The 18,387-nt window shown below is 48.1% G+C and overlaps 1 long non-coding RNA gene across 3 annotated transcripts in view; it reads left to right on the forward strand.

The window, feature by feature from the left end:
- Positions 1-16,692, forward strand: part of LOC144281152 (uncharacterized) — a 112,785-nt gene extending 96,093 nt beyond the window's left edge. For all 3 annotated transcript variants that reach the window (XR_013349596.1, XR_013349597.1, XR_013349595.1), the window contains one exon: positions 13,688-16,692. This is a non-coding gene — a long non-coding RNA (uncharacterized LOC144281152). The remainder of the gene's footprint in view (positions 1-13,687) is intronic.
- The last annotated feature ends 1,695 nt before the right edge of the window (positions 16,693-18,387 follow it).

The following is an 18,387-nucleotide window of genomic DNA, read 5'->3' on the forward strand; positions in this document are numbered from 1 at the left end:
TTTTTTTTTTTTTGAGCCAGTTGTGAGAAGTATCTCTTTTGAAGGCTGCTGTGCAAGTGAGTCCCCACAGAAATGTGCCTGGGCTGTCAGGTGCGAGGAGAAATATCTTTAGTAAGAGTAGGTCATGGAATGAGACTTCCCCACTGCAGCATGGATGGGCAGAGGGGGTTTCCACAAGGACAATTCTTAAGAATCTCTGTAAAAATGCATGAATCCATCTGTCTCCTCTCTCTTCCTTGGCTTCAGATGAGCTGAGCCATTTAAAAATTCCCCAACAAGGGACCCGAGGCACCAGGAGAAGTGATGAACAGATTTTCAATTTGGCCTCGATTTGCATGAAAGTTTTTCTTTCTTTCTTTCTTTTTTTTTTCTTTTTTCCAATTGAGATAATCATCTGAACTAGAGCCTGGTGATGGGTTGTGGGTCTTCCTCCTAAGAGGAAGATTTTTGATAGGTCTGGACAGGCTGCTGGTGCTCCTGGGTCAAAGGCTCTAACCTCGGGTCAAAGGCTCTAACCTCAGCATCTGGAGAGAAGGAAGAAATGGCAGAAGGGGAGGCAGAGAGAAAACAGACCATCAGAGCAGCACCCAGGGGTGGAGGGAGGGACTTTGCACCCCTGCCGGCCATGCACATCCACCCTGGTCTCCCAGCGCTACTGCTCAGTGGCTCTCCCAGAGCGTCCTCCAGGGGGCGTCTCCTCTTCTATGGAGCTAACTGATTTCTTTCTATGAGGGAGGCTTTGTAATTTTTCAAAGACAGGAGAGTGGGGACCTCAGACAGAGCCTGGGGGCTCTGCTGCCCTGGGAACTGGAACCTGGCCTTTCTGAGGGAATTGCAGAATTTTTAAGTGCAAATTGAGTGGCAGTGGTGGTAGTGGGCTTGGGAGGCATTCTGGCTGGAAGAGGAGGCCAGAGGACATATGTTGAGGCTCCTGGTGTTGGTAATTTGAGTTGTCTTTGGTGGTGGTGGTGGTGGTGGTGGTGGTGGTAGAGCATGAGTGCTTGGGAGGACTATAGAATAATAACAATGGCTAACATCGATTGAGTGCTTATTTTTTTCCCAGGCACCAGCCTAAACCTTTACTCATATTTGGTCATTTGCTTGCCACAGCACACCTATAGGGTGCTCTTATCATTCTTGTTTTCAGATGGGGAGAGAAGTCAGGAACTTGCCTAGCCCCCTAGCCAGTAGGCGGCACAGCCAGGTGACATGCAGGGCGTCCCCTTTAGAGCCTGTGTTCCTCGGCTCTGTACACGCTCACACTCCCTCCTATCTGCCTCTTGGTCTTGACACCACGTCCTTTCCTGCAGCCTCACATGTGGGCCAGCCCCTGGGCAGTCCTTTGGATGCCAGCATAGACCTTCCTGGAGGCTACTGCAGCCTGTGTCAAGGATCTTCCGACTCAGACAGGAGCTTCCCTGGAGCCTTGTTCAGACCTTTCATCCTGCTGACATTCCCTCCAGCCTCCCTCTCTCGCCATGTCACATCCTCCCACTGCCTGGGAGGCCCCAGCTCTGGGTCTACCCACTCAGAGACTGTGTGGGAAGGGTTACCTCCGGGGACAGTGCTCTTTGGGGAGAAGTTTCAGTTTGGGCTAGCAGGTACATTGGATTCTCACAGTAGAAATACCAGGATAAGCTTCGAGCCTGGGGAAAACAAATCCAATCCTATAAATAGGATGTCTGTGCCCCACAGGAAGAAGAGGACAGGCAGACAAGTAGGAATGCGTCTCTACCCTCCCCTGTACCCTGGTGAGGGAAAATCTACCTGTGGCATCTGGGTCTTATTTGGAGACCCTCCTGCAGGGCACGGGAAGAAAGGGCCAAAAGCCTGGGTCTGGGCAGGAAAATTTCAAACAAACAAACAAAAAAAGCAGAATAAATAATAATAGTAGAAAGGGTAGTTTGGGGTGCCTGGGTGGCTCAGTCAGTTAAGCGTCTGCCTTCTGCTCAGGTCACCATTCCAGGGTCCTGGGACTGATCCCCGTGTCAGGCTCCCCACTCATCAGGGAGCTTGCTTTTGTCTGTCTGGGCAAGAAGGGGGTCCAGTGGGTGTGAAGGTGACTGTGGTGGGGTGGCGGGGCGGGGGCAGGATACTGCACCTGGGAGCCGTTTCCTTCAGGAGAGAGAGAACGAAGCTTTCACCTGGTGCTGTGGCCGGGGTGGGTGTTTCACACACCACAAGAGCTCCTTGTGGTCCCTTGACACTGGGAAGAGGAGGGTGCTGTGTGTGCAACACCCACCCCTCAGCCCTGGGGCAGCCCGGCTGCTGGGCGGCTGGAGCTCCAGGCCTCCCCAGCCGGCTGCCCCCTCTGCTCAGGAAGTAGCTTCCCCGTTTGTGCTGTGATGTCGGTGAAAAATGACCGAGAGACCCATAATTAAAGTGTTGACCGGAGAGAATTAAATTATAAAAATGCTAAGAGTGGCTCCTCATTAGAGCCTGCTGGGCCAGGGGGCTTGGGTGAGGGCCTGCGGGCGGTTCACAGGACAGGTCTGCGGGAGCTCCGCAGGAGGCCGCTGACCCCAGGGCGGCCCTTGACAGACCCCACGACCAGGCATCGCCCAGCCCCCCAATTTTATAAGTGGAGAAACTAAGGAAGCAGACAGGAAAAATTGCACAGGCCAGGTTTCAGGTTTCAGGGGACCTGACAACTCTGCCCCCCGCCCCCCCCCCCCCCCCCCAGCCAGGGATCTTTGCACCTCAGCTCAGCTTTCTCCAAGGGTTTCCCATGGAAAAGATCTATCCACACAGGGATGTTGCATGGCTGGTGCTTATGGTCACATTCATTCACTCATTCATTTCTTCAACAAGTATTTATAGAATGCCTACCATTCTGGATGTGGGACAGTTGTGCACAAAAGCAGACGTCTCTCCCTTCATAGAGTTGCTTATTTGGAGGATGGGTTGAGACATAAATGAAACACACATTAAATAAATGAGCATTGTATCAGAAGGTGGTAAACAGAGAAAGATGCAGACAGGAGGGTGCAGGATCTGCTCTGAGGCCCCTTGAGCAATTGTAGGAGGGGTAGCAAGATGCCCCCTTGGCAATAGCCCCCTCAACAGCCTCCCCGCAGCAAAGGGCCAGCCAGGAGGGTGGGAGGCAGCCAAAAGGCCGAGTTTTCCCGGGGCTAATGGGAGTGTTTTGGCTAGGGCATGGAGGACGTGGCCACACAGGGAACTGGGGAAGGGCAAAGGGAGGGCACAAGTAGAGCTTTCCACAGCAGGGCAGCAGAGCATGGGAGGGGAAGAATGAGGGATGACATGGCAGGTGCAGTTTAGGAGCAGCCACGTGAAGACTGAGCTATGCAGGTTTTATCTTCCAAGTGTGGAGCTCCTTGTGGTTATAGCTAAGGGATGACACTGGGAAGAGGCCACTTGATAAAGGTCCCCCTGATAGGTGCTGGAGGATTACACTGGAGCCCGAAGGTGTCTAATCTGAAGAACGTGGGGTGGAGGAGAGGATGGGTGTGAGAACCACAGGACTTCATGCCAGAGCTCGGTTTCCCTCAGTTGGAGGCTGATTTTCTGGGTTTAAATGGGGTCAGCAGCCTCCTGTGTCACAGCTCTGCCCAGTGTCAGCTTTCCAGGATGGGCAGCAGAGACCTGATGGCCTAGGGATGTTCTCAGATGTTGAGTCTCATGCTGCTAGTACCATGCCCCACCCAATATCTCCTCCCATAATCTGCCTTCCTTGAATCTGGCTTGGAGCTTGCCGGCCCACATTGGACAGACCCTGAGGGACAATCCCCAGGTAATCTGGGGTCAGTCAGGGCTGGTGGAGAGACACATGATCTGTTCCTGGAAGACCATCTGGGAAGGCGTTTGTGGGGGGCTTGGGCATACTGAGTCTAATTGCACAGCAGCTGAGATGCCTCAAGGTGGGTCTGGGTCCCTGGAAAACAAGAGGTACAGCTTGGGTACCATTTTGAGGATCTGACTTGCCTGAGTCCTTTGGCTTGTTGCTGCCTGGACCTTTAGGGTGTTTGGGTGGACAAGGCCTAATCCAGTGCTCAGTGTACCTCTCACAAGACTCACTGTCTGCAGCCTGGGCCCAGAACTGGGACTGGGAGGGGCATCTTGCTGTGGTTCCCATGCTTCCTAATGCCCCTGCTAGGATCCCGACATGTATTCCCAAAGCAGCCTCTGGGCAGACCTGGCTAGGACGGGGGCTCTGGCGTCTAAGGACCCCGTGCCTGCTGGAGCCCTGGCTGCATTTCAGGGGTAGCTCCTGAGGCCTCTGAGCTCGCTCGGCCAAGAGAGCATGATGGGGGACAGAAGCCAGGTGGGGAGACCAGACGAAAGCCCGGAGGCTCAGGATGGGAAGGCATCTCCATTTGCAGCAGAACAGAGGCTAGAATCCTGGCGCCGCTCCTCTCGGCCCTCTGCCTCCCCCTTGGCACCCTGGGGCCCCAAATGGAGCTTAAGTGAGAGCTCTTGGAGGCCACTGCAGGACAACGGAGTCGGAGAGCCGCAGTGTGAGGCTGGTGCTCTGCACCGACTCAGCGAGGCGGCTGCGCTGTGCTGTGTTGGCTTCTCCACCCTCTCTGTGCAGACTGAGGTGGGTGTGTACTTCACGCTTAATTATAGTGCTCATAACCGGAGAGGAGCTGCTTGGAAGCACATGTCATTTTGTTTGGGGATAATAGACACGAAGGCTGGAAAATATCTATTAGATCATCCCGTCCTGCCTCTGCCAGAACTGGTGTGACTGGTGTTGGATCGCCCGTGTTTTCCTCAGCCTGTGACTCAAGCGGGGGGAGGCCACGGTAGGGCCCCTGGGACACGGTGGCCCCACTTGTTTTTCCGGAGGTCTGCCCTCATTTTCCTTGTCTGTCGACTTGTTTTTTCATCCACGGATCTGGCTCTGCAGGCCTTGCTCCCTCGTGTGCTGCCAGCAAGCATCGATTCCTCCAGGTCCTGTTTGGGGAGCCCCCGCTCTGTGGCAGGCCTGCCTGTGTTTAGTTCTGGAGGTTCAGATGATGATATCAACCCACTGTCCACAGTCGATTGAGAGAAGTGCCCATGAATAATTCCAGTTTACGACTAAGGTGTTCGAAGCACCATGCAGGGAATGGAAAGCACCACGCAGGGAATGCTGACACAGGTTGAGGGAGGGGGTGGTTCCTTTGGGCTCTGCTTGTTGGGGGGGCTTCCTGGAGGAGGTGGTATTTGAGCTGAATGAGAACTCACGAGGTGGAAAAACAGGCCCCAGAGTAGGAACCTACAGCTTCCTCTCCTCCTGCCACCTGCCGGGGGTCTGCTTCAGAGACTTTGACACCACCTCGTCTTCTGGGCTGTAGCCTAAGTCCCTTTAAATCTGACCTTTGCCACCTCATCTCCATATCTCCCTCTTCTCCTTCCACCTCTGGCCCATTTTAGACGCAGTGGGCAGGCAGGTCAGGTCTGCGGTGGTGTTGGGAGTCGGGTGACCAGAAAGCTAGGGCCATAGCTGCCACCAACATTCCACTTCCATCTGCAAAATGGGGGGGAGGGTTGAGGGTGATCTCTCAACCCTTTAAGTCTGATGGTCTAGGAACTTCTAAAGCTACGAACCACTTGGCTGAGCCGGAGTCTGGAGGTTGGTGCCTGGTGTCTGTTTCTTCCTCATCATGACTTCAGCGCCTGCTACTAGGCTGGCAACCCCCAGATTGGCATCTCCAGCTCAGATCCTCCGCTGAGCTAGTGAAATACGTAGAGGTGCCTTAAAATCAGCATGTCCAAAGAGGAAACACCATATATCACACCCCTGATTCACTCAGCTGCCGGAATGCATGTGTATAATGTACACACTCACACACTTCCGATCTTGTTACTCTCCTGCTTACAACCACTCCACCAGGATAAAATCCCAGGAAAGCCAAGCTTGGGGGAGGCACAGGTGTTTTGTGACCTGAACCCAGGATCATCTACTACCATTCCCCACCCCCCAGCGTCATACTCAAGCCAACCATAATTGCTGAACGCACCCTGACCTCTCACATCTCCCTGTCTCTTTGTGTGTTCTTTCTGTGATATAGAAGGTCACTCTCATCCCATGTTTTCTTGATGAACTTCTATGTATTCATCAAAACCCTGCTTCTGTATCCCCTCTGTGATGAAGCCTTCCCAGGTGCCGCTTTTTCCAGTTAATTAACCATTCCCACTCCTCTTCGCCATCCTTGACCTTATGAATATTGTTTTTATAGCACTTACAAATTATCATCAGTTTATGGGTCTGTGGGCACCCCGTCTCCCACTCATCGTTGGCCCCAGTTTTCTCTAGCACGACGCCCACCATCTGTTAAGTGCTGAAGTTTTTATTTTATTTTTAAAGATTTTATTTATTTATTCATGACAGACACAGGGAGAGAGGCAGACACACAGGCAGAGGGAGAAGCAGGCTCCCTGTGGGGAACCCGATGTGGGATTCGATCCCAGGACCCCGGGATCATGATCTCAGCCAAAGGCAGATAGTTAACCACTGAGCCACCCAGATGTCCCCAAAGTTTTTATTTTTAAAACTGAGCTGAACTGAGTCCCAGTTACTGACCCGTGAGCTTCCCAGCTTGCTGACATGTTGGTCTTGCCCAAAGTCAGGAGTACATTTCCAGAGGGCTGTGCAGTGGGCAGCAGCAGGGGGAGTCCATGTGCTTTCAGCTCGATGCCTGCCCCTGTGTTAGGTGTTTTCTCTTTTGCGGGCTCGAGTGAGCCCTTGAGCTGACCCAGAAGTTCTGAGCATTTATCACCCAGTATTGATGACCATGTATTTTGCCTCCCCTCTTTATGCCTAGAGATGAAGGAAGAAATACAAGCTCCTGTTACAAAGAGTATTTCCCTGGTTTATCAGCTCTCCCTTCTCAGCTCACGCTCAGAATGATTTCTTAGTTCTTAGCTTTTATTCGTCTGATCAAAGTGCCCGAGGCGGTGAGCACCGGGAGGCATGAGCATTTCTGGCTGAGTCTCATGCTTCCCCCATTCTGGGCTGTTTTAAGAACCTGTAGCCCAGAGTTCTCCAGGCAGATGGTGGGGCCTGGCTGTGGAAGGGTCTCCAAGGACCTACGGGTTGGAGCCACCCTGGGATATGGGGGGCAGCAGCCCTGCCTCCCCACCTGCAAGAGATCAAAGTCTCTTGCTCCTTGCCTTGTCCTCCTTTCCCATCCTGTTCACTCGATCGCCCTTTTCTCTCCAATGAATTAAAAGCAGAAAATCCATGAGCAGGATTTCTCTCTTCAAAGGATCAAATAACCTTTCTTTTTTTCCCCCCCTTTTCAAAAATTTTCCCCCAAGCTGCAAAAGGAAAACATGCAAACAGACTTCGAGTTAAAGGTGAGAGAAAGAAAGAAAAGTTGCTGCAAAGTAATTTCAACTTGAGAAGTGGAGCAGTTGAAACTCAGAAAAAAAAAATGTACGCTCAGCAATATGGTCCTCTCCTACAAATTAATTAACCCACAGCACTTGTGTAATTAGCGCGAGGGGCAGGGAATTGCGGAGCTAACGATATCTCTCACCCAGTTTAGATTTATGTTCGCAAAAGGCTTTCCCCTTCCCTTCAAAAGAGGGATGAGGCAGTTGCCTGGTCAGTGTGGCATCAGCAGGTGCCCTGGCTGGAGGTGTGTTTGGGGGGTGGGCTTGGCCCCCCAGGAGGCCGTCTTCTGGCGGCACCTTCTGACCCCCTCCTTGGTGCCCAGCACAGGTGGGCCCTCACAGAGTGGGGTGGGGGCTGCTTGGCTCTGCCCCCTGAGAAATGGACTCTGAGAGGCTCCAGAAGCCAGATCTCCTGGCCTCTTGGTCCTTGCCCCCTCCCTTCTGTGCTGCATATGAATCTTTTGAGTTTTTTGCTGCTTTTGACAGGAGTGTAGATATTTATCACCTGGGGGACACAAGACTCTAGATGCCTGGAGAGCAGTAGTTTCAGACCTTGGGGCCCATGTCATCCTGGGAATCTTTGTGGTGAGCCATGTTTTATAGGGCTCATGGGGGAGGGGCTTAAGCATCTATCCCCTTTTCTTCCAATGACTCCTTTGGCATTTAGTGAGGCCTGTGGACTTGCTATGGATGAATGCCTGTGTCCCCCAAATCCATATGTTGAAGCCTTAATCCCCAACATAGTGGTATTTGAAGGCAGGTTTTTTTTTGGGGGGGGCGCAGTTTGGTCATGAGAGCAGAGCCCTCACGTGTGGGATTATTGCGGAGAGGTAAGCGACAGATGGTCTGTCTTGTGAGGGTAGAACAAGATGGTGGCTACCTGGGACAGTTCCCGAATCAGCCTGTACCTTGATCTTGGGCTTCTCAGCCTCCAGAACTGGGAGAAAGAAATGTTTGTTGTCTAAGTAACCCCCTCTCGTTTTTGATATTTATTTAGTATCCTCCCCCCACTCCAGCCAGAATTAAGACAGGACTTATTCTCAGAATAACATTTTTTAAATGCACAAAATTAAACATACAGGTTTACAAAGGAAACTGATAATATTGGCACACACTTATCAAAGAATAGATAAGCCAGATATGTGGTATAGTCTGTTATAGGCTTCTTTATTTACTCATTAAAAAGCAAGTTCTACATATAGTTCTAATAACTGTCATACATCTGAAATAAATAATGTTTTGAGAAATCTGAAACAATCGTACTAAAGTCTCTGATTTCTACTGTTGGAAAATCATAGGCATTGCTAAAACTACTGTGGTTTATTGCCCATGTTCATAATTGAAGGAAATGCTATTGTTTAATTAGAGACTAGTGAAAATAAAGTTAGACATTTGTTCTGTGTAAGTGCATTAGCTCTCTGAATTCTATCCATGGATCTTTGGCTATTTCCCTACTGACGAATCAGTAGGTTTCTTATGGCTCAAACTGAATAATTTGTGGCTTCTACTGAATCTTTCTCTGAGTTTCTCTACTTTGGAGGAGTCTTTGCCCCTCTCTGGGGACTGAAGGATTGATTTCTTGGAGCCATTGAGGGTTGCGTTATTAAGGAATTAGAGGACCGGGAGGATGGAAGTGATGAGAGAAACATCAGCATAAATACATGCAAGCTGAGAAGACACGTGCACAACTGTGAAAGGGTGCATGGGCATGGGCGGTACCATTTTTCCCACAGGGGAGAGGCTGGGAGGGTGCCTTTGGGGTGAGTTGGCCAAGTCACATGGCAAAGGCAAGGTCATGTGGGGCCAGGCAGGGTGCAAGGAATGGGGGTTGGGACATCTTGGCAGTTAAAGGTGACCATGCCCCTCTTTGGGCTATAGGGAAGTGGAGGCTCCTCCTGGTCAATCAGGGTAAGGATACGTGTTGGTGTTGCAAGTCTATTGATCCGCAGGTATACCTGTTCATATGAGTCGAGTTCCTGCTCTTCCAGGCTTCAACATTATCATGTGTACTTTGAACATTTTTACCCACTGGTCATTTAATTACCAAAAAGCCACTCCCAGTTTCTCTTAAGCAAAAGATTCAGGCTTCATGAACAAACATCTGTGAGCATTGCTCCTTTGCCATCTATTTAGTGCCTGTGATTACTGAAATAATCTCTGAATAGGCAAATATTTTTATCTTTCTTAGTTGCTATTCAGAGGGCTGAGGGTGGGCAATTGAACTTCTCTGCTTGAGGAAGATAAGTTGCTCCAGGTAAGATTTAATTTTTAGTAAAGAACAACCTGAAAATGACTTTTTTCCCTTAAGTTAATATTTTTTTGTCCTTGAAAACAAAGCCCACACAATACAGGTGAATGATAGCTTAAAGTCTTTGTTCTCTAGGCTGAGTCTCAGAGCTGAGCGCATCAGACTGGGGGCTAAAACTTGTAGATAGAGGTATAGGAGCCTCAATTTCTCCCTCTTACTATGAATCCCAGGCTCTTCCAGAGCACTGGGCCAAACCCTAATAAGCAGGTTCCCATCTGGAGACTTAGTGGTGAGAAATTAGGTAACAATCCCTATTAAATATTGAAAGTTATTAATGTGATACTTTATATTCTTTCTTTTATACTACATCTTCAAAATCCAGTATGAATTTTACATTTAAAGCACATCTCATGTCAGACTCACCTCATTGTGTTTTCTGGTTACACGTGGCCAGTGGCTGCCATATTGTATGGTGCTTCTCTCAGTCTTGCGCTTTCTCAGAAGTGGTGCTGCCCTCTGGCTCATCTGCCCATGGAATCAGAGGAACATTGGAGATTGGTCTGTAAGAACAATTGCTGTGTCCAAAGGCACACTGTCATGAGAGGACATAGGAAGAAGCATGGTGGGTGAAATACAAATGAAGCCAATACTTCTCTCCAAGAAACAGCAACTTGAAGATTACCATTCCCTGGAGGAACTAGAGGATTCTCATCCTGGAGTTTGTGAGTCTTCTGAAACTGGGAAGGTGGCTTCTTGAAGGCTGTCACAACCCTGAGTGTGCAGTAGGTGCCCAGAGGACAAGAAAGAGATTTGTGCATGAAGAGGAACCACATTAGTAAGGCCCAGGTGATGCCAGGAAGAGAAGAAAAAAAGAAGTATCTCCAACTTTCTCTAGTAGCTCCTGCATCATTGTTACTTTTGTATTTTGTTGATTATTCTGTTATTTATCTGCTTGTATTCCATGGCATTCCTCAAGCTAACTAGACACTGTTTACAAAGATAGTTGCATGATAGGAAGAGACATTAAAAAAAAAAAAACCTTCAGAAAATGAGGCAGAGAAGTAAGAATAGGAAAGATGAATGGCACCATGTGTGAGGCTGGTTCAAAAAATGCATCCTTTAATGTCTCCCATAGTTGCTAGAGATGACCTGTATTGATCTGAGTCTAAGCTTGCCAACAGCCACGGCAAAGAAGGAAGCACAATGATACAGATCACAGCATAACTAAATAAAAACAAAGCAGGCACTGGGGAAGACCATCATTCTGAGGATTTCTAGATTCTTCCTTGAAATGAAATGTCATCAGGCTTGGATGCCATCCTCAGCAGTACCCACATACATTGGTGTGAAATCCTCCCCCACCTACCTACTCACCTAGTGTTTCTCTCTTGTCTCTGTTGATACTGGGGGCACATCTCTTTGTTGTCCTAGAAGCTTTTTGGTGGGAATCCATACCATGCTCTCCAGAGACTCATCTTGTAGATAGACTGGCTTAATCTGGTCAATTCAAGGGTAATGCATTTCCATGACAGAGACAGCTTAGGGTTTACCACATCCTGTTTCCTACCCTCCTGGGCACACAAGTACTCTTCCCAGCTTCCTTTGCAACCAGGGATGGCTTTGATGTTGAATGTGAGCAGAAAGTGTGTGTCACTGCTTAGCTGAAGTGGTTGGGAAGTGGATGTGTTCTCTCTATGGCTCCTTTCCCCATCTGTTGGCTGAGAGGAAGCTCCAAGGACCCAGAGGAGGGCAGAGCCACATGAAGGAAGAAGTCTGGATGCTAAAGTCCTGGTAGAAGCACACCCAGCCAGATTACCTTTGTTGGACTGTGATATGCACAAGGAACCAACTTCTATTGTGTCAAGCCACTGAGGATTTGGGATTTGTCTGATAGAGTAGCTTCTATTATCTTAACTAACACAATTCCCCCTTGAGAAATGCTCTCTAAACACAATTCCTCCCAACCAGGAGGAATTGTAACGTTTGAGTGACAACCAAGTTCAAGGCTATGTTCCCTGACAACTACCGGGAGTGCAAATATCTTCTGTTGCAGGGAAGTGGGTAGGTGTAACAGTCACCCAAGGTGGGAGGAAGATTAACACACTCTTGTCAAAATTGTGTCACCTTACAAGAACTCCTGCCTGAAAAGAAAGCTCTTGTATCTCCTTCTGGAGATAAGCCAGGGTGTACCTGTGGGGAAGGCCAAGATTCTCCTCAGAAAGTCATTTTAGGTCTGCCTTAACACATGGAAAAAATGGTAATCGAGGCCACACGGTTTCATACAGTGTAATCTGCTATCGTAATTTTAAATGAATAAAAGAACTTAAAACAGCTGCAACCATACGACTGCTACAGCCCTTAAAAACAAAACAGGACTTGGACGTGAACTTGGCCAAGTCCCTTCTCACCCTGGGCTTTAGTTTCCAGGCATGACGGATGATAAATGGATGCGACGGGCCCAAGCTGCAATTTACAATCTATGTGTATGATGCCAAACAAAAACTCGCTAAAGCACTCATCTATAGCATGTCTACAGGAAATACAATTCTGTTCCTGTTGTTCTTACAAGGTGTAAGCACTGAGCACCAGCGAAGGTAACAGAACAGGCATTGCCAGGTGTCCCACCCACCACACAAAGTGAGATGCCCGTAGTATTTATGGCTTAGGTCCTGGGGGCCCGAACCAGGAGGTAATGGTACCCCTGCTCCTCCCAGAGAAGCCCGGTGGGCACTGGGAGTGGTCACTTGCTGCTGGGTGACTATGCTTAGTGGTCACTTGCTGCTGGGTGACTATGTTGCCATCAATTAGATGGTAAGGGAGACCCCAGGTTTGTGAGCTTTGCTGGTGTGCAGGGCTCTGTTGCTCCTGAGGGGAATTTGCTGTTGAGTCATTGGCAGAGCTTGGTGATCTGCCCGGGACTGAGCTCATAGGTTCTCCAGATTCAGTGAGCAGACAAGAGCAGTGGTGCGGACAGGACCGAGTGCTGAGAGGGAGTAGGCCTCAGTACCGGACCTGTGCTCCTGCAGTATGGCCTGGGCCGTGATGTCCACCCAAGGGATATAGCGACCTTTAATTTAGGACTTCACCCAACCTGCCTGGGACAAGAATCCTTTGTCCCTTGATCAGGGAAAGCCAGACTCTGGCTAATGGATGAGAAATTCACAATGGAGCACCACAGATCGGACTTCAGCTCTAATGTGGGGTCTTAAGTCACCCTGGATTTGAGCTCCATGGTTTTCCTTCATCCAGGAAGGTTCTAGGGTAGCACGGGTATGAGCAGATGCTTCCCCACCATAGAGGTTGGGTGGCTGGGATGACTGCGGTCCTGGGGACATTGGATTACAGTCCAAAATGCCTTTTACCCCAACCCAGGGTTATGATCTGAGGGTGCTGTGTGTGTCAGTGCTTAATCGCTTCATGCCTCACTGACTATCCATCCTCCTCAGTGGGCAACACTTTGAAAGAGGCCTGCATATCCAATTGTGTGCATGTTCTAGGAAGCCCCTGGGGCTGTACCTCTGAAACCTTAAATGTGCCTAAGAATCACCTGGGCATTTGTAAACGTGCAGATTCTGAATCATCAGGGCTGGGACGGGGGAGAAGGGGCAGAAAGTATGCATTTCTAACCAACTTTCAGCTGCTGCTGCTCTGAGGACCACACTCGGCATAGGAGGGCCCTGATGTTTGAACAAGCAGTGCTTCCACACAGCTCACCAGGGCCTGCCACTGAGCCACAAGGGCCCATGATGAGAAGGGTGCCCATGAGAAGGCTAGAGCCTTTGTTGTATGCCCTTGGTAGGCTTTCTTCCACTTACCCTGGCTTTGTGCTCTGTGTCTACACATTTAGAGGGGTCTCATTGTATCTTGGGTGTGAGCCAGGTGTTTAGACCAGTCTGAGAATATAAGTCTGGCCAGGGGCGTAGGGGCTGGCATACATTCTTAGCCCTTCGCTCCCTACCCTACATCTCCAGTCAAAGCCCTGCTCGGCCTTGTTCTTCCCATCTTCCCTGGAGGCTGAAGAGGAGGATGCCTCCAATCTGGGAGGGGCTTGGCTCCTTGCATCCTGACACGGGAATGTTTTCTGTTTTATAGGAAGAAATGTGGCTTGGCTGGAGTCCCACGTTTCGTTCCAGCACATCCTTTTTACCAAAAGAGCCGTCCCTGGAGCTGCCAACAGTGTTTATGAGAGAGCCATCCAACACTTCTCTGGGTCTGGGAGCGTGGCCTGACCAAAGACTGGCCTTCCCCACCCAGCAAACATCCATCAGCAAACCTGGCGCTTGGTGTTGGTGTCTTTATTTTTACCCCAAAATGTTAAAAGATGTAAAGCCAGTTTCTTTCTTTTTCTTTTTTCTTTTTTTTTTTCCTTTTTCCAGCTGGGAGAACTCCTGTCAGTGGATGCAGTGTCCTTTCCAGATTCAATATTATGCAAACTGCATATCGGCAAATGGAGTAAACAAATATGTCCATGAAGCTTCCTGATGCAGAGAGAGATGGGGCTGCCCCAAAACATAGGCGTAGACCTGCCGATTGGCACGACAGCTGCTGGAGCTGCCGCTGTGCCAGCTCTGGCACCACCTCTCTCCTTCAGAATGTGTGGCCAGAGTCTGAGAGCTGGGGTGACACCTGGGTGTGACACTCAGCATCGGGGGACAGCTGGCAGTGACAGATGAGGGATGGTGGTAGGTCAGATTGGAGCCATCTGTGGCTCGGGGGCGGTGGGGGACCCAGTCAGGGTGTCAGAGTGAAGCTCACGACCCAGCCAGTCCTGTGCCCGCTCTACGCCCCGCCCTCTTCAGCCCCACACCCACGGGTGAGGGTTCTAAGTCCCCAGTGAGCTGCTGAATTTTTCCTTTTCAACCCCATCTCCCCTGCCTGGCAATCGTGGACAGGAGGCATACCCCACACTGAGTCTTTCACAGTGAGAACGTGGCCAAATCCCTTTCCCATCACGGGTGTTAGTTTCCTGGCACCTGGCGTGCAGAGTGTTCAAATGGGTGCAGTGGGCCAAAGGCTGGCTCAGCTCTGCAATTTCTACCAGCAAAGGGTGGGATGCTTCGTGTAACTCTGATCCCCAGCATGTTCCCATTGCAGTAACCCTGTGAGATTAAGCACCTTTTAAATGTACCCTTCTAAGCAGATGAGACGATTTAAGGGGGTTAGAATGTTCTGTTAAGGGTGGGCGGAGAACAAGTGGAGAACCTAGCAGTTAGACCTGGGGCTCTCTTTTCAAAAACCTTACACTCTCCTTTTTTGCAAAATGGCATGATCCTTCCCCAAACCACCCCTGTATTCAGCAAGCAGGTAAACAAGCAAACAAAACAAAGGGACCAGGGATATCCAAAGAGTCCATCTTCAAAGCCTGAAATTTTTATCCAGGTACCATGTCTCCTGCCCTGGCTGGCGTGATAATTTTTCCTTGCAGCTCCTCTCCTTCGTCTGTGACAGGGTAGAGGGGGAAGGCAGTGAAGAATCTGCCCATCTGCCCTGTTTTTCTACGTGCTTTTTTCTTTGGAAAAACGGGAATTGGCCCGTCTTCCGCTGGTTTGTGATGGGGCAAGAGTCCCTTCTCCCCATTAACTGCCTCATGGAACCTGGCTTTACGGAAGCAGCTGCTCTTGCAGACTGGGTTCAGTCATCACGGAAGATCCTTGAAGTCTCAGAAAAACTGAGAATGAATATTTGCAGCTCCGCTGTCTGGGCCCCCGATAAATAGGGCATACCTGCCCTCATTGAGGGGAGATGCATCCCGAGGTGGCAAGAGGAATGGCCCTGTATCCAGTTGCCCGTCCCGAATGGTGTTCCTGGTGCCTGGGCTGCTGTATTGCTGAACAGATGGCAGTGTCACGGGCGTGCTTCTGGTGGAGAAGAGTGGGATGAGGCTGCATAAGCCCCTCGTGTTGACAGCTTTGGAACCTGCCTGCTCTCACAGGGAGGCATGGGGATGGGAGCTTAGCGAAGCCATGGGAGGAATAACCAAGGCCAAAGCTTCATGCTTTCAGCAGCCACACATCTTTTTGTGGAGGCTGTTGATAAACTGGATATCTGTGATCCAATTTTTAGCACCTAGATATGTCTGATATTTTCAATAGATTTTTGATGATCAAATTATGGAAGTTTTCAGATCTCTCTGTTTTCTGGAATCTCATTGATTCAGTTCTTTCTGGTGGGAAATCAATCAACCAAAATATTCTTTGGCCAATCTCTGTGCCCGCTCACTGCTCAGATGCCCTTGCCAGTCAGATCTCCCTAAAATATCCCAGCTAATACAGTTTTGAGAATTTTCATCAGATTAGCTTATTTGTTTCCTCTTCTACACCCTGAGCTCCTTTAAAATATGTGGTATATGAGAGGGACTCTCACGACAGTTATACCAATGAATTTATAACCAAGGAACAATACTAATTGACAACGTGTACAGCGGGCAAACTTATTTTCCTCCTTACACTGCCCCAATTCTTGGTCTTTTGCACCTTTTAAGCCAAATAAAAGGCTTACTGTGTGGTGAATGTGCTGGTACTATATGCTCACTTCATAGAGACGGCTTTCCAACTGTGTTCCCATGTCAGTCCCATCCATTGGCTGGCTATGTGGCAAACTCCAGGGTGACCCTCCATGATCCCTATCTCCTGTTCATGTCCTGCATAATCCCCTTCCCCTGGAGTGTGGGAGGGAGCCCGTCCTGCTTCTAACAAGCTGAGTAAGTGATGGGATGCCACTCCTGGGATTATACTGTATTGTATGAGACTATGTCTTGCTAGCGGATTCACTCTGGACACACTTGCTGCCTTGATGAAGTAAGAGGCCAAGTTGGGAAAGCCCAAGTGAGCCTCTGCAAATGGCAGATGCCCCCTAGTTGCTGAGGGAGGCCTCCAGCCATTAGCTAAAAGATGCTGGGGGCCTCAGTCCTAAGTCCACAAAAAAATGAATTCTTGCAATAATTTGAATGAGCTTGGAAGTAGATTCTTCCCTAGTAGAGCCATTAGTCTGATGAGTCCAGTGACTTGCGGTGCCGGAGGAAAGATGCGTCTTAGTACAGACCAGTGTTCTCAGAGAATATCTTTGGTTCTTCCCTAAACCATAGGCAGAGCAGAAACTAAAGCCATTTAAAACTATTTAATTATACAAACGTCTTACCTGTTATGTACTACTTACTCTGAAATATATGTGTTGTCAACACTGGGGATTTAATTTTCTACATATTCTCTAACTGGCTAATAATGCTGGCATAGAGAGCAGTCATTAATTTCTAAATAATTATTTTTAAAAATGTCTAATAGCTTCTCATCTCAATAGTCATCAAATCTCCAAGCAGTAGTAATGGCACCATCCTATTTCTTGTGGTTAAGGGCATGTTTCTTTTCTTTTCTTTTACCTTGTTACACAGTCTAGAAGAGCACTGTGCAAAGCAATAGAATGCTAGTTGCATATGTTTTTGAGATGCTGGATGAGTACTGGTAGTTACTTAAACTGGAGTATTAAAACGTGGCCGTATATCTGTGTGCTGGGGCTGCCATCATGGACTGGGTACATTAAATTACAGGAATTTATTTTCTCACAATTCTAAAGATTAGAAGTCTGAGTTCAAGGTGTTGACCGAGCTGGTTTCTTTGGAGGCATCTCTCCAGAGCTTGTAGATGCCCGTCTTCTCACTCTATCCTCACATGGTCTTCCCCATCTGCCTCTCTGTGTCCAAATTTCCTATTCTTATAAGGAAACCAGTCGTATTGGATCAGGGTCCACCCTACTGACCTCATTTTAACTTAATTACCTCTTTAAAGACCTTATGTCCAAATATAGCCAAATTCTGAAGTTCTGGGGGTTAGGACGTCACTACATGAATTTTGGGAGGACACATCAGTCCTTAAGGATGACCACATACTTTTATCACCACCTTGAAAAAGTGAAAAATGTCATTTATCTAAGCTTTTTTGCATCTATAGTCAAATGAAGTCAGACTTCAGTTTCCTTTGTGAGTGATCTTTCTTTGCCAAATTTTAGATCAGGGTTAACTTCACTTCTTAAAATAGTTGAGAAACTTTTTCATCTTTTCATATGCTCTGTGATAGTTTATATAGGCCCACAAAACCTGTTCTGAAACCATTGGGACCAGATATGCTTCAGAATTTGGAACCTTTGGATTTTTAGAAAGGTAATAAAGGATACATATTGAATATTACATATCTCACCCAGTGGGATCTGGGGCAGCAGTGCATAATAAAACACAATACTATTTCACAACATGACATGAAAATAATAATTGGAATAAAAATTATATATATATATCAAACCAGGTCAAATTTTACTGTTAAATGAATTCCAGTCAGGTTTTGTCTTCAAATATTTTATGAAAAAAACTGTATTTGGGATTTCAGATTTATAAATAAGGGGACTGTTGGTCTGGGTACTAGTGAGATAGTCTTTTTCCTGATAACATGAAAGTTTCATCTGGGTATAGCTTGCTTAGGAATAAACAAACTATGTACATATATATATATATATATATATATGTATTTGTGTGTATATATATACACACATATTTATATATATTTATATATAATTTATATATATTGTATATAATATATATTTATATATATATTATATATATATACATATACATATTTAGGTTGTAAGTTTGATCATTAAACTCCTTGGGTGGTTTAGTTTGTGAATCCATTTTGTGATTTATAGATTTTTCTGGAAACTCTTTCTTCCAGTGATTTTCAAATTTACTAGAAGGGTTAAAATAGCACTCATTTAGGTTTCACAAAGTAAACTTCGCATTTGTGGTT

Source organism: Canis aureus, chromosome 12 (assembly GCF_053574225.1).
Source record: "Canis aureus isolate CA01 chromosome 12, VMU_Caureus_v.1.0, whole genome shotgun sequence".
Lineage (NCBI taxonomy): Eukaryota > Metazoa > Chordata > Mammalia > Carnivora > Canidae > Canis > Canis aureus.